A 17,632-nucleotide genomic window follows, 5' to 3' on the forward strand; every position below is an offset into this window, starting at 1 on the left:
GGCCTTTATTTTTGATAAGAAATGAATTAATTCATCTTGAAGGCCCAGTTCAACTCAAAATTTTAAAGAAAAACTTGGGGGAATAGGCATGATTTCCAATTGCCTGTTAAAATGCATGTCAGCTGTTCTTTTATTTGTAGGTAAGGCAGTCTCCTGAGAGAGATGCATTTCTCATGCAAGTCATTCTGGTTCCCATGCCATGTCAAGGGGAGGCATAACTAATACATTACAGTCCTCCTTTCCTCAGAGCTTGGATGTGCTTCAGAATCCTCCTCAACATGTCACTCTAGGTGGCCACTCCTAACAAGTCAAAGCTGGCACCCACTTTAAAAACCATTTGTCATCCCTACCACGTGTGAATGGTTCCCTTCGCCCATGTTGAAACTCTGACTGTTTTAAGATTTTAACCTCAGTTCTGACTGATGGCTCAAGAAATTTCTAATTTTGTATTCTTAACAACAACAGAAGGACTTAAAATAATTTTGCTTATGGATGCACCAATAATTTTGATGACTACACTAATATAATAAACTGGCTTAAGACAAATATATTTCTCCTAATTTCAGATTCTACGTGGTCACTGTGTTAGCTTCCACCTTTTCCTCTGAAATATGCAAAACCAAAGCTTTGTAACTGAGTTCATCCTCTTGGGTCTTTCATGGAATCCAAGTGTTCAAAAAATAGAATTTGTTGTATTTTTGTTCTCTTACATGGCCACTGTTGGGGGCAATTTGCTAGTTGTGGTGACCATTGTCAGCAGCCCGACAGTCCTGGGATCCCCGATGTACTTCTTTCTGGCCTTCCTGTCCTTCCTGGATGCCTGCTATTCCTCTGCATTTGTGCCAAAGATGATTGTGGACTCCCTCTATGAGAAGAAAACCACCTCCTTCAAGGGCTATACGACCCAGGTCTTTGCTGATCACTTCTTTGCTGGAGTGGAGATGATTATCCTCACCGCCATGGCCTACGACCGCTACGTGGCCATTTGCAAGCCATTGCACTACCCCTCTATCATGAACTGGAGGCTCTGTGGTATCCTGATGGGGGTAGCCTGGACAGGGGGCTTCTTGCATTCTGTGATACAAATTGTCTTTGCTTTCCAGCTGTCCTTCTGTGGCCCCAATGTTATTGATCACTTCCTATGTGATTTGTACCCATTATTGAAGCTTACCTGAACTGACACTCAGATCCTTAGCCTTTTGGTGGTTGCCAATAGTGGGTTTATCTGCATCATAATCTTCTCTTTGTTCTTCATCTCCTATTGTGTCATCTTGCTCTCCCTAAGAACTCATAGCTCTGAAGGACGGCTGAAAGCTCTCTCCACCTGTGGAACTCACGTTGCTGTCGTGGTTTTGTTTTTTATTCCGTGTATAATTATGTATGCCCGACCTCCATCTGCTTTCTCCTTCGATAAGATGGTGGCCATAGTTTGCACTTTCATAACTCCCTTGCTCAATCCTTTGATTTATACTTTCAGAAATAAGGAAGTGAAAAATGCCATGAGGAAATTATGGACCAGATTGCTGGGTTTCTGGTGAAAAATAAAACACTAAACTTAAAAATTCAAATTTCAAGTGGAAAGGAATCAAAATGCACTTAACCAAATACTTTATGGGGGCTGAAACTTGTAAGGCAGAATGTAGTGTAATGCCACAGAAAAATATTAACGAGTAGGTCAGGAAATGCTATTACCACCCTCGGATAGCTCATTTCTTGGAGCTGGCAGCTCAGTATCCTTTTAGGTAATCTAAGGAGAATTGAATTTTATGCTTGCCTAGAATATAGTAATGAAAAGAAATCACTAAAAAAGAGTATTCAGATTATCCATTAAACTTTTTGCCATTGACGCCATACTTTGAAAAACCTTTATGGAAAGAAAAAAAAAATCTTAGATATCATTAATAGGAACTTCCTGAAACTATTTTAACTTAAAAAAAAGTTTACTTTCAGGGTCTTGATCCCAGTCAAGCAGACCTGGTGGCACAGCAGGTAAGCCCTCGGCTACTGACATGAAGTGTGGTGGTTTGAAACCACCACCTGCTCTACAGCAGTAAGATGTGGCAGTCTCCTTTCCTTATAAAGATCAAAAATCTGGAAACTTTTGAGTCCAAATTCAGGAGATGGCAATGGTTTTTTTTTTGTTTGTTTTTTGTTGCTGCTGTTGTTTTTTAAGAAACATTGCTCCCTAGCTAAAAGACACTTCCTGGCATCCAATGTAATTAGGTGTGACCATGTGAACAAATTATGGTGAGTAAAATGTAAATGAAAGTGGTATATAAATGGTAAATCTGTAAATGTGGAATTGTGACGGGAATTCAGACAGCCATCTTGGACTTTGAGGATGTGTGTTAAGGTTAGTGGAAAAGCAAGACTAAAGGATCCTAAAACCCTAATGTTGTAGAGTTGTAATAGCAACTCCATACTACTTGGCTCAGACTTCCTATATGTAAGAGGTAAATAAATTTCCAACTTGTTTAAGTCACTGCTAAAAAATTAAGTAATATCAGAACCTATGTCATCTATTACATTTATGAGCTATTCTGTTCATTAATGCTGTAATATTCCCTGTTAATTTGTTCTCACAAATTTCTTAGTTCTATAGGATCTCTGAATTAGTTCACATTAAATAGCCTTTACTCATTAAGCATGTTTTTTGACAGCTCAATGTTTGACTTTTTTTTTTTTTGACATCTTGGCATCTGAAAGAAATCTTGTTCATACTGTTTTGTTATGGAGACTTGTTGTTACTATTACTAACTGAAAATTTGTATGATTACCTCTGTATTAGAATTTGAAAAATTCTCAACTGTTCATGATTCTGAGGTTTAGCAAAGTAGGAATTGATGGATACTTCAATTTGAAGAAAGATATCTGCTTTAAAAATTACCACAAGGGCGGGGCCAAGATGGCTGACTAGGTAGAAGCTACCTTGGATCCCTCTTGCAACAAACACTCAGAAAAACAAGTGAGTCGATCACATACATGAAAATATACGAACCCTGACCATCAAACACAGATCTAAAGAGTTGATCTGAGTGACAGAGACTGAGAACTAGCAACCATGGGGAAGCAACGACTGTTTGCGAAGCCTGGATCCAGCATCCCAGTCATAAAACCTTAGTGCCGGGCTTTGGACTGGGCACAGAGAGCTGAGCACGGCATCCTGAGATGGCACAAACACAGTGCATAGCCCTAGCCCCCAGAAGTGACCTCGGGGTAAGCCTATCCAGTGCAAGCAGGCAGCACAGTGACATGGCTGACAGGATGAGAAGTCACCGGGAGGCAGTGACTGGTTTTGGAACCTGGAGTGTGACTTCCCAGCCAGGGAACCTTGGCCCTGGGCTTTGGACTGGGAGAGGAGAAACTGACCAGGGCTTCTGAGACAGCACAAGTAAAGGACATGGGCCTGACCCTCGGGGATAATCTGGACCCAGCCAACACACACAGGCTACACACCCCTCGGGAATCTTAGATAAAACAGTCATAACCAAACAAGATAAGTAGCTTTGTCTATATTCTGGGTTACTACTCTCTCCTATCTATCCAATCCCTCCCCTCCCTTTCCCAGGAGACTTCATTAACATTGGAATTTCCTGAACCAGAGAGTGAAGTGCTCTGCAGTTTTTGTTTTGTTTTTTTGGTCTTTTTCTAACCCATTCTTCTGGCCTGAGAGAAAATTTTTTTTTTTTTTTTTTTTAAGCAGCTACAAAAAACCCAGGGACCAAAAATCCTTCCCAGACTTCCCAAAATTGGACTAAAAAAACAAAACCAGCTCTAGCCAATCATATGAGACCCACATTCTTGGGCTTTCATCCCTACAGGGAACAAGGTGGCTATTATAATGCAAAGGCAATTCTGATAGGGATCTGACTGTAATTGTTTAAGGAGATTACTGGAAAGACAAGTTTCCCAGGTCTGATATCTCTGCATATTCAACAGAGCCCTCACTGACCCACAACAGGGAACTGAGGGCTGAAGCTCCCACCGGACCACATAGCCTCCTGCCTTAGGGGTCTGAGGATAGTGATATCTACCAATGTGTAGAGGTACATGCATTGGATGCCTAAGGTACAGGTGCAGAGCCCACCCACCAAAGTGCTTAAGGAATAGAGACACACCTACCTCACTGGCAATTGGGGGAAGCCTGTCAGCATCCTGCCTCCCCTGGAGTGTGACCACCTGCTGCTACTAGAATCTGGTGCACACAGCTAGCACCACCACTCCTCTAGGTGGATAGGTGACAGTCTGCACCACACACTTGGTGACCCAAAATCAGATTCTACTCAAGAAGAGTGAATGGACTCTTAGGCTAATATATCTGGTAACAGCTCAATCCAGCTGATAATAGGACATAAATGATTCAAGGGCTACAACAATCAAGTCAGCACAATTTAGTAGCCCATCTACTTATATTGAAAGAAAACAAAACAAGATAAGACTCAGTGAGCAAATATAAAATAAACCAATACAATATCTTAGAGATGGCTTGGAAACAGCAGTCAATATCAAACCACATAAAGAAGCAGACCGTGATTGATTCTACAACTCCCCAAATTAAAGAATCAAAATCTTTCCCAAATGAAGATACAATCCTGGAATTGCCAGTTGCAGAATATAGAAAACTAATTTACAGAATGCTTCAAGACATCAGGGATGACTTCAGAAATGAAATAAGCCAATTTACAGAAAAAGCTAAGGAACACACTGGTAAAACAGTTGAAGAAATCAAAAAGATTATTCAAGAACATAGTGGAAAAATTAATAAGCTGCAATAATCCATAGACAGCATTCAGAAATCCAAAAGATTAATAGTAAAATTACAGAATTAGATTATTACTCAATAGGAATTCAGAGGAGCAGAATAGAGCAATTGGAATGCAGAGTGGAGAACCTGGAGGATAAGGGAATTGATATAGATTTTAAAAAATCAGATAAAAGAATCAAAAAAAAAAATGAAGAAACCCTAAGAATCACGTGCTACTCTATCAAGAAGAATAACTTCCGTGTGATTGGAGTCCCAGAACAGGGAGGGATAACAGAAAATACAGAGAGAAAAGTTGAAGATCTGTTGGCAGAAAACTTCCCTGACATCATGAAAGATGGAAGGATATCTACCCAAGATGCTCATCGAACCCCATTTAATAAGATTGATCCAAAAAGAAAATCACCAAGACATATTATCAACAATCTTGCCAAAACCAAAAATAAAGAGAAAATTTTAAAAGCAGCCTGGGATAAAAGAAAAGTCTCCTACAAAGGAGAATCAATGAGAATAAGTTCAGACTACTCAGCAGAAACCATGTAGTCAAGAAGGCAATGGGATGACATATACAGAGCACTGAAGGAGAAAAACTGCCAGCCAAGGATCATATATCCAGCAAAACTCTCTCTCAAATATGAAGGTGAAATTAAAACATTTACAGATAAACACAAGCTTAGAGAATTTGCAAAAGCCAAACCAAAGCTACAAGAAATACTGAAGGAAATTGTTTGATCAGAGAATCAATAATATCAGATACCAACACAACGTCACAGAACAGAACATCCTGATATCAACTCAAATAGGGAAATCACAAAAACAAATTAAGATTAATTTTTAAAAAGAAAAAAATGCTCAAAACAGGGAATCATTGAAGTCAATATGTAAAAGATCACAATAATCAAAAAGAGGGACTAAATACAGGAGGCATAGAACTGCCATATGGAGAGAAAAACAAGGCAATATACCACAAGTTAGGTTTTTACATAGAAAAATAGGGGTAAATATTAAGGTAACCACAAAGAGGTATAACAATTCCGTAACTCAAAAACCAAGGAAAACATAAAGACTCAGCAAACGTAAATTCAACTACTATGATAATGAGGAACACACAATTTACAAAGAAAAACAACTCAGCACAAAAAGGTAAGTGGAAAAATGAAATTGTCAACAACACACACAAAAAGGCATCGAAATGATAGCACTAAACACATATTACACTGAATGTAAATGAACTAAATGCACAAATAAAGAGACACGATCTGTCTATATGCTGCCTACAAGAGACACACCTTAGACTTAAAGACGCAAACAAACTAAAACTCAAAGGATGGAAAAAAATATATCAAGCAAACAACAAGCAAAAAAGAGCAGGAGTAGCAATATTAATTTCTGACAAAATAGACTTTAAAGTTAAATCCACCACAAAAGATAAAGAAGGACACTACATAATGATTAAAGGGGCAATTGACCAGGAAGATGTAACCATATTAAATATTTATGCACCCCAAGACAGGGCTGCAAGATACATAAAACAAATTTTAACAGAACTGAAAAGTGAGATAGACACCTCCACAATTATAGCAGGAGACTTCAACACACCACTTTCTGAGAAGGATAGGACTTCTGGTAAGAAGCTCAACAGAGACACAGAAGACCTAATTGCTACAATGAACCAACTTGACCTCATAGACCTATACAAAACGATCCATCCGACAGCTGCAAAGTATACTTTTTTTTCTAGTGCACATGGAACATTCTCTAGAATAGATCACATATTAGGTCAAAAACAAAACTTTGCAGAATCCAAAACTTCAATATATTACAAGGCATCTTCTCAGACCACAAGGCCATAAAAGTAGAAATCAATAAGAGAAGAATCAGGGAAAACAAATCAAATACTTGGAAACTGAACAATACCCTGCTCAAAAAAGACTGGGTTATAGAAGACATTAAGGAGGGAATAAAGAAACTCATAGAATACAATGAGAATGAAAACACTTCCTATCAAAACCTCTGGGACACAGCAAAAGCAGTGCTCAGAGGTCAATTTATATTGATAAATGCACACATACATAAAGAAGAAAGAGCCAAAATCAGAGAACTGTCCCTACAACGTGAACAAATAGAAAGCGAGCAACTAAAGAATCCGTCAGGCACCAGAAGAAAACAAATAATAAAAATTAGAGCTGAACTAAATGAAATAGAGAACAGGAAAACAATTGAAAGAATTAACAAAGCCAAGAGCTGGTTCTTTGAAAGAATTAACAAAATTGATAAACCATTAGCCAGACTGACTAAAGAAATACAGGAAAGGAAACAAATAACCCGAATAAGAGACGAGATGGGCCATATCACAACAGACTCAAATGAAATTAACAGAATCATATCAGATTATTACAAAAAATTGTACTCTAACAAATTTGCAAACCTAGAAGAAGTAGGTGAATTCCTAGAAAAACACTACCTACCTAAACTAACACAATCAGAAGTAGAACAACTAAATGGACCCATAATAAAAAAAAGAGAGTGAAAAGGTAATCAAAAAACTCCCAACAAAAAAACAGCCCTGGCCCGGATGGCTTCACTGCAGAATTCTACGAAACTTTCAGAGAAGAGTTAACTTCACTATTACTAAAGGTATTTCAAAGCATAGAAAAGGATGGAATACTACCTAACTCATTCTATGAAGCCACCATATCCTTGATACCAAAACCAGGTAAAGACACCACAAAAACAGAAAATTACAGACCTATATCCCTCATGAACATCGATGCAAAAATCCTCAACAAAATTCTAGCCAATAGAATTCAACAACATATCAAAAAAATAATCCACCATGACCAAGTGGGATTTATACCAGGTATGCAAGGCTGGTTTAGTATTAGAAAAACCATTAATGGGCAATAGGTTTAGAATCCACCATATAAATAAAACAAAAGACAAAAACTACATGATCTTATCAATTGATGCAGAAAAGGCATTTGACAAAGTCCAACACGCATTCATGATAAAAACTCTCAGCAAAATAAGAATTGAAGGAAAATTCCCCAACATAATAAAGGGCATCTATACAAAGCCAACAGCCAGCATCATTGTAAATGGAGAGAGCCTGAAAGCATTTCCCCTTGAGAACGGGAACCAGACAAGGATGTCCTTTATCACTGCTCTTATGCAACATTGTGCTAGAGGTCCTAGCCGGAGCAATTAGGCTAGACAAACAAATAAAGGGCATCTGGATCGGCAAGAAAGAAGTCAAATTATCTCTATTTGCAGATGACATGATCTTATACACAGAAAACCCTAAGGAATCCTCCAGAAAACTACTGAAACTAATAGAAGAGTTCGGCAGAGTCTCAGGTTATAAGATCAACATACAAAAATCACTTGGATTCCTCTACATCAACAAAAAGAACATCGAAGGGGAAATCACCAAATCAATACCATTCACAATAGCCCCCAAGAAGATAAAATACTTAGGAATAAATCTTACCAAAGATGTAAAAGACCTATACAAAGAAAACTACAAAGTGCTAGTGCAAGAAACTAAAAGGGACCTACATAAGTGGAAAAACATACCTTGCTCGTGGATAGGAAGACTTAACATAGCAAAAATGTCTATTCTACCAAAAGCCCTCTATACATACAATGCACTTCCGATCCAAATTCCAATGTCATTTTTTAATGTGATGGAGAAACAAATCACCAACTTCATACGGAAGGGAAAGAAGCCCCGGATAAATAAAGCATTACTGAAAAAGAAGAAGAAAGTGCAAGGCCTCACTCTACCTGATTTTAGAAACTATTATACAGCCACAGTAGTCAAAACAGCCTGGTACTGGTACAAAAACAGGCACACAGACCAATGGAACAGAATTGAGAACCCAGATATAAATCCATCCACATATGCGCAGCTGATATTTGACAAAGGCCCAGTGTCAGTTAACTGGGGAAAAGATAGTTTTTTTAAGAAATGGTGCTGGCATAACTGGATATGCATTTGCAAAAAAAAAGAAACACGACCCATACCTCACACCATGCACAAAAACTAACTCCAAGTGGATCAAAGACCTAAACATAAAGACTAAAACGATAAAGACCATGGAAGAGAAAATAGGGACAACCCTAGGAGCCCTAATACAAGGCATAAACAGAATACAAAACTACAATGAGATTCCATCTCACTCCGACAAGGCTGGCGTTAATCCAAAAAACACAAAATAATAAACGTTGGAGAGGCTGTGGAGAGATTAGGACTCTTATACACTGCTGGTGGGAATGTCAAATGGTACAACCACTTTGGAAATCTATCTGGTGTTTTCTTAAAAAGTTAGAAATAGAACTATCGTACAACCCAGAAATCCCACTCCTCGGAATATATCCTAGAGAAATAAGAGCCTTTACACAAACAGATATATGCACGCCCATGTTTATTGAAGCACTGTTTACAATAGCAAAGAGCTGGAAGCAACCAAGGTGTCCATCAACAGAGGAATGGTTAAATAAATTATGGTATATTCATACAATGGAATACTACGCATCGATAAAGAACAGTGACGAATCTGTGAAACATTTCATAACATGGAGGAGCCTGTCAGGCATTACGCTTAGTGAAATTAGTCAGATGCAAAGGAGCAAATACTGTATAAGACCACTATTATAAGTTCTTGAGAAATAGTATAAACTGAGAAGAACACATTCTTTCATGGTTACGAGAGGGGGGAGGGAGGGTGGAAGAACTTTATTTATGGATTAGTTAGTAGATAAGAACTACTTTAGGTGAAGGGAAGGACAATACTCAATACAGGGAAGGTCAGCTCAACTGGACTGGACCAAAAGCAAAGAAGTTTCCGGGATAAACTGAATGCTTCGAAGGTCAGCGGAGCAAGGGCAGGGGTTTGGGGACTATGGCTTAAGGGGACTTCTAAGTCAATTGGCATAATAAAGTCTATTATGAAGACATTCTGCATCCCACTTTGAAGTGTGGCATCTGGGGTCTTAAACGCTAACAAGCGGCCATCTAAGATGTCTCAATTGGTCTCAACCCACCTGGAGCAAAGGAGAATGAAGAACACCAAGGTCACGCGATAACTATGAGCCCAAGAGACAGAAAGGGCTACATGAACTAGAGACTTACATCATCCTGAGACCAGAAGAACTAGATGGTGCCCGGCCACAACCGATGACTGCCCTGACAGGGAGCACAACAGAGAACCCCTGAGGGAGCAGGAGAACAGTGGGATGCAGACCCCAAATTCTCATAAAAAGACCAGACTTAATGGTCTGACTGAGACTAGAAGAATCCTGGCAGTCATGGTCCCCAAACCTTCTCTTGGCCCAGGACAGGAACCATTCCTGAGGACTACTCATCAGCCATGGAAGGGACTGGACAATGGGTTGGAGAGAGATGCTGATGAAGAGTGAGCTACTTGTATCAGGTGGACACTTGAGACTGTGTTGGCATCTCCTGTCTGGAGGGGAGATGGGAGGGTAGAGAGGGTTAGAAACTGGCAAAAGGGTCCCGAAAGGACAGAGTGGAAGGAGGGAGCGGGCTGACTTATTAGGGGGAGAGTAAATGGGAGTATGTAGTAAGGTGTATATAAGCTTATATGTGACAGACTGACTTGATTTGTAAACTTTCACTTACAGCAAAATAAAATTTATTTAAAAAAAGGTTTAAATACAGAAGAAAACATTCTTTGATAGTTACGAGGGTGGGGATGGAGGGAAAGCAGCATTAACTAACTAGATAGTAGACAAGAATTAGATGAAGGGAAGGACAGCACACAATACGGGGGTCATCAGCACCACTGGACTAAACCAAATGCTAAGAAATTTCCTGAATACAACCAAACACTTTGAGGGACAGTGTAGCAGGGGCAGGGTTCTAGGGACCATGGTTTCAGGGGACATCTAGGTTAATTGTCATAACAAAGTTTATTAAGAAAATGTTCTGCATCCCACTTTGGTGAGTGGTGTCTGAGGTCTTAAACGGTAGCGAGTGGCCATTTATCATACCTCAGTTGATCACAACCCACCTGGAGCAAAGAAGAATCAAGAACACCAAAGACACAAGGAAAATATTAGCCCAGGAGACAAAAGGGGCCACGTAAACCAGAGACTCCATCAGCCTGAGACCAGAAGAACTAGATGGTGCCCAGCTACCACCAATGACCACCCTGACAGGGAACACAACAGAGTATCCCTGATGGAGCACGAGAAAAGTGGGGTGCAGAACTCGAATTCTAGTAAAAAGACCAGACTTAATGGTCTGACTGAAACTGGAGGAACTCCAGAAGATATAGATCCTGGACTCTCTGTTAACCCAGAACTAAAACCATTCCCGAAGCCAACTCTTCAGACAAAAAATAGACTGGGCTATAACATAAAATGATACTTTTGAAGATTGTGCTTCTGAGTTCAAGTAGATACCCAAGATAAATGTGCAGCTTCTGTCCACAGACAAAAAGGGAAAGGATCTGGTTGAATGCAAATGGACAATCTGGAGTGGGAAGGAACAATGTGCAGTCACATTATAAGGGATAGCAACTAGGGTCACATAACAATGAGTGTATAAATTTTCACATGAGAAACTAACTTGAGCTATAAACAGTCACCTAAAGCATAATTTAAAAAAAAAATTAGGAAGCATTGCTTTGGGCAAATCTGTTGCAAAAGGCCTTTTTGTTGAAAAGCAAAAATGTCACCTTGAGGATATACGTGCACCTGACTCAAACCATGGATTTTTCAGTAGCCTCATAGGCATGTGAAAGTTAAACAATGAATAAGGAGGCCAAGAAGATTTGATGCCTTTGAATTTTGTTGGTGGGGAAGAATATTGAATACGTCATGGACTGCTAGAAGAACCAAAAAATCTGTCTTGGAAGAAGTACAGCCAGAATTCTCCTTAAAAGCAAGGATGGCAAGACTTTTTCTCATATACTTTGGACATGTTATAAGGGGAGATCAGTCCCTGGAGAAAGATATCACACTAGGTAGAGAGCGAAAAAAGGATATCATACTAGGTAGTCAGCGAAAAAGAAAAAGATACTCAAAAGAGATGGATTGACCCAGTGGCTGCAACAATAGGCTCAAGCATAACAACTATTGTGAGGGTGGTGCAGGACCAGGAAGTGTTTTGTTCTGTTGTACATAGGGTCAATATGGGTTGGAACCAACTGAAGGGCACCTAACAACAACAAAACTTTAAGTTTGGTGAATGAACGTAATCATTGCTGAGATTAGTCCCTTGATCTTGAAAATAACCATGGATCATATTTTAACATAACACAAAGAATGTTTCAAATAAATTCCCTACTCTAGTCATATTCCCATTTTTTTTTTTTTTTTTTTATATATGAGGATATTGAAAACACCATGACTTGGGTTAGGTGCACCGTAGTCCTCAAGGTAACATAACTTGCTTTTTAACACTTTAAAAAGACCTTTTGCAGCGGATTTGGTCAATGCAATGTGCCTTTTGATTTCTTGACTGCTGCTTCCATGGGTGTTGATTGTTGATCCAAGTAAAATGAAATCCTTGACAACTTCAGTCTTTTCTACATTTATCATGATGTTGCTTATTGGTCCAGTTTTGAGGACTTTTGTTTTCTTTATGTTGAATTGTAATCCATACTGAAGGCTGTGGTCTTTGATCTGCATCAATAAAGGCTAAAAATCCTCCTCAATTTCAGCAAGCAAAGTTGTATCATCTGTGTAGCGCAGATTGTTAATGAGTCTTCCTACAATCCCAATGCCCTTTTCTTCTTCATATAGTCCAGCTTATTGGACTATTTGCTCAGCATACAGATTGAAGAGGTATGGTGAAAGGATACAACCCTGATGCACACCTTTCCTGACATTAAGCCATGTGGTATCTGCTTATTCTGTTCAAAGGACTGCCTCTTCGTTCATGTACAGGTTATTTATGAACTCAATTAAGTGTTCTGAAATTCCCATTCTCCATAAGGTTATTGATAATTTGTTATGGTCCACACAGTCAATGCTTTAGCACAGTCAATAAAACAAAGGTAAACCTCTTCCTGGTGTTCTCTGTTTTCAGCCAGAATCCATCCGACATAACCAATGATATCCCTGGTTCCACTTCCTCTTCTAAATCTGGCTTTAATTTCTGGCAATTCCCTGTCGATACAATGCTGCAGCCAATTTTGAATGATCTTCAGCAAAATTTTGTTGCATGTGATATTAACAATATTGTTCAATAATTTCCACATTTGGTTGGATCACCTTTCTTGGGAATAGGCATAAACATGGTTCTCTTCCAGTCAGCTGGCCAGGTAGCTGTCTCCCAAATTTCTTGGCATAGATGAGTGGGCCCTTTCAGTTTGTTGAAACATGTCAATTGGTATTACATCAATTCCTGGAGCCTTGTTTATCGCCAATGTAGTAAACGTAGTGCTGCTTGGACTTCTTCCTTCAGTACCATTGCTTCCTGATCACGTGTTACCTCCTGATGGTAGAAAGTCAATCAATTCTTTTTGGTATAATAACTCTGTGTATTCCTTCCATCTTCTTTTCATGCTTCCTGGGTCATTAATATTGAATCCTTTAATATTGCAACTCAAGGCTTAAATTGTTTCTTCAGTTCTTTCAACTTGAGAAATGCTGAGCATGTTTTTCCATTTTGGTTTTCTGTGTCTGCACGTCATCGTAATACTTTGTATGCTCGAGTTGCTCTTTGAGATCTTCTGTTCAGCTCATTTACTTCGTCATTTTTTCCTTTGCTTTAGGTACTCAATGTTCAAGAGCAACTTTCACAGTCTCTTCTGATATCCATTTAGGTCTTTTTTTACTCTACTGTCTTTTCAATAACCTCTTGCTTTCTTCATGTATAATGTCCTTGATGTCATTCCACAACTCATCTGGTGTCTGGTCATTAGTGGTCAGTGTGTCAAATCTATTCTTGAGACAGTCTCTAAATTCAGGTGGGATATAATCAAGGTCATATTTCAGCTCTTGTTGACTTGTTATAATTTTCTTCAGTTTCAACTTGAACTTACTTATAAGTAGTTGATTCTGATCTGCAGTTGACTCCTGGCCTTGCTCTGACTGGTGATAGTGAGCTTTTCCACTGTCCCTTTCCACAAACGTAGTCCATATGATTCCTGTGTACTCCATCTACTGAGGTCCACGTGTATATTTGCTGTTTATGTTGGCGAAAAAAAGTATTTGCAAAGAAGAAGTCATTGGTCTTGCAAAATTCTGTCGTGGGATCTCTGGCATTGTTTCAATCACTGAAGCCATATTTTCCAACTCTGATTCTTCTTCTTTGTTTCTAACTTTCGCATTTCAATCACCAGTAATTATCAGTGCATCCTGATTGCATGTTTGATCAATATCAGACTGCAGAAGTTGGTAAAAATCTTCAATTTCTTCATCTTTGGCTTTAGTGGTTGGTGCATAAATTTGAATAATAGTTTTATTAACTGGTCTTCCTTGCAAGTGCATGGATATTATCCTTTCACTGACAGCATTGTACTTTAGGATAGATCTTGAAATGTTCTTTTTGACAATAAATCCAACGCCACTTCTCTTCAAGTTGTCATTCCTAGCATAGTAGGCAATATGATTGTCCGATTCAAAATGGCCAATACCAGTCCATTTCAGCTCACTAATGCCTAGGATATCGATCTTTATGTTCCATTTCACTTTTGACGATTTGTAATTTTCCTAGATTCATACTTCATACTTTCCAGGCTCTAATTCTTAATGGATGTTTGCAGCTGTTTCTCTTCATTTTGAGTCATGTCACATCAGCAAATAAAGGCCTCAAGAGCTTGACTCCACCCAGGTCATTAAGGTCGATTCTACTTTGAGAAGGCAGCTCTTCCCCATTCATATTTTGACTGCCTTCCAACCTGATGGGTTTATCTTCCAGCATGCTATCAAACAATGTTCTGCTGCTATATTCATAAGGTTTTCACTGGCTAATTCTTTTCAGAAATAGACTGCTGGATTCTTCTTCCTAGTCTGTCTTAGTCTGGAAGCTCAGCTGAAACCCGTCTGCCATGGGTGACCCTGTTGGAATTTGAATACCAGTGGCATAGCATCACAGCAACACACAAGCCCTCACGACACAACAAACCGACAGACAATTGGGGGACTACATATTTAGGGAGGATTAATAAAAACACATAAATATTTCTCCTGCTCTTTTCTGAGCCAGGGCATCTTTCTTTTCATATATTATGTCTTTTAATTTTGACAGAAACTTTTTAAATTTAGGCCTTCTTGTTCCCATTTATTTGATGAGAAAGCTGAGGCTCATAGGCTTCAAATGACTCAGCAGAAACCTTCCTCATGATTCTGCCCCTCTGTTTGTAACAAAAAAAGTCCAGAAGTTGGTCATGATTTTCTCCAAGAAGTTTGGGACTGCTGGTTGCCATGAGGCCCTTCAACGAAAGTGCAAAGCGTGTTGCCATGTATATTCATGGCATTCTCCTGCCTCCATTTCTGTCTCCCAGCTCTCTCTCACCCCTACCTCGGACCTCCCAATTCATTTTCTTTTAAGATAATGGTGTTCCTAGCAGGCAGTTTTGAGATTTGAGTTCTGGGTAGTAATTTTGCCATGTAATCTGTCCCATCTTTAATAACTTGCAACCACGTTAAAAAAGCAAAAATCCAGCTTTCTTCCATATGAAGAGAAAAGCATGTATCTTTAAAAATAAAACGCGTAAGACAAATACTCAGTAATTCCTTTCCTTTTTCCATCTGTCTCCTTTCTTCATTTCTGCACTTACTTAAAACATACATGGGGTTAGAAATGGGATAGTGCAATATTAATAATATTCATAATGTTAAGTGTAATAAATAATAATTATTACCAGCTACCTTTTGCAAAAAGGGAAATTGAATATTAAAGAGGTTAAGAAGCTTGTTTAAAATCATATAAAACATAAGTGGTGAAGCCAGAATTCATGTCTACCACATATATTTCACTTATCTGAGGCTTTAACTCGTTTCAATAATTTCACACTCCTGGAAGAGACGGAGAAACCCTGGTGGCGTAGTGATTAAGTACTACGGCTGCTAACCAAAGGGTCAGCAGTTCGAATCCACCAGGTGCTCCTTGGAAACTCTATGGGGCAGTTCTACTCTGTCCTACAGGGCCACTATGAGTCAGAATTGAATTGACGGCAATGGATTTGGTTTTGGTTTTTTGTAGAAGTGGGCTTAAGCAATCCTATGGAGACGGGATTGAGGTTTCCTCATATGCGTTTAGAATAAGTTGGGGTTTAACTAATTGGCCCCCAGGTTTCCTTTTGCTCTTGGGCTATCTGAGCTGGGTAACTCATTGGACCATCCTTAGGGACTGGGCTGGAAGTAATGGTTTCTTTTGAGCTCCTGGGGCTGAAAGCCTGCCATAGGCTTTTGTAAACTTTTTGGGGAATTATAATAAATATTCAGTGCAGTAAAAACAGAAACATTAAATCATGTTTTCCCAAAAGAACCTGTAGGTAGAGATATTGCCTCAGGCTTGTTTATCTGTCAGCATACCTTAATAGTTTCTTCTGTAAACACATTTTCAGGAACCAGATTGATAAACTTTTGCTATTTTTTTTAACTATTTCTTTTGTCTAAGCAATTGCTTCTGGAAAAAAGCCATGTAAAGTCTGCATATTCAGAGTCCCCTCTCTCCATAAACTTTCCACTCTCCATAACCTCTTGTGATAGAAAACATCAATAAATGTCAACCAAGTATCCTTTTCATGTTCCACCTGGGCTTCATATAATTCATCTTCTAAGTAAATTAAAGCTGAAAATATGAAAAATATACTTTATTGGAAGTCGTATATCTGTTTATAAGGAAAGAGGTAAGCTTTTCTAGTCTATCTGAAATAGTTCCTTCACAATAAGTCTTCAAAACTGGTCTGGTGGCATCTGCACTCTGATGGAATATACACTCAGTGCATATTCTGAAAAAGATGGAGCTCCCAGGGAGTATTTCCACCAATGAAGGGTGAAGGTGGTCCAGGATTCCTAAAGTCTTCCCTGGCCTCAGAGCAAAGTACACTATCTGTCAAAGGACTTCCTGCTCATACAAGGGGAAATAAACTACACCATGGGATTGAAGCCAACCTGGAAGAAATTTCTTTTTTGGGGGGGGATCCTCTCATTTAAAGAGCTTGAAGTTCATTGGTCATGTTTCTCAGTTTGAAAGAGAGCTGTACTTTTACACACTTGTCCTGGATTTTCAAGACCTATGGCAACCCTTGATCATGACCTGAAATGGCACCCCCCTCTCAGGTTTTGGGGCAAGTGGCAATGCAGTGGGCCAGGGAGAAAAAAGTTGAACTCTGTGATGAAATCTTGGTCACACTACCTTCAATAAAATTCTTTGTTCGCCTCCCTCCATGTCTTTCTATATCACAACCCCTTGCTCTTCTTCTTTCCCTGACATTTGCTCACTGCCACTCTCCTCTGTCCTGTGTCAACTTCATCCAGTCTTTGCCCTTTCTTTCCCTTCACTATTATTTATTATATACTTAGTTTTCTGCTTTGATATTTGTCCTACCATGAAGTTAACCATGGTTGATTTTGGCATCAGGACAGAAACTTAAGGTATTAGTTGGCATCCTTCTCTGCTGGCTAGTGACTTTTCTTGGGTATATTCTACATGATTAGTTGGGATTTGATGATTTATATAACTTGTTGTTAGATGTTAGAGAGAGAGGCTGTCTAGCAGCATATAATATTCATTATAGCCTGATTGTACTCAGCAAAACTATTATAGATCAATCTGTGCACATAAAGAACACCAGACAAATGGCTACAGTCACCTCACCAAAAAATTGTGCACATCAAATGAAACAACAAAAGTGAAAACCTTCTTAAAGTCACACAAAAATAATA

At 39.0% G+C, this 17,632-nt stretch overlaps 1 pseudogene; it reads left to right on the plus strand.

Annotated features, from left to right (window-relative positions):
• The first annotated feature begins 611 nt into the window (after positions 1–611).
• Positions 612–1,854, plus strand: LOC135229123 (olfactory receptor 4C15-like; annotated as a pseudogene).
• The last annotated feature ends 15,778 nt before the right edge of the window (positions 1,855–17,632 follow it).

Source organism: Loxodonta africana, unplaced genomic scaffold (assembly GCF_030014295.1).
Source record: "Loxodonta africana isolate mLoxAfr1 unplaced genomic scaffold, mLoxAfr1.hap2 scaffold_100, whole genome shotgun sequence".
Taxonomy (NCBI): Eukaryota; Metazoa; Chordata; class Mammalia; order Proboscidea; family Elephantidae; genus Loxodonta; species Loxodonta africana.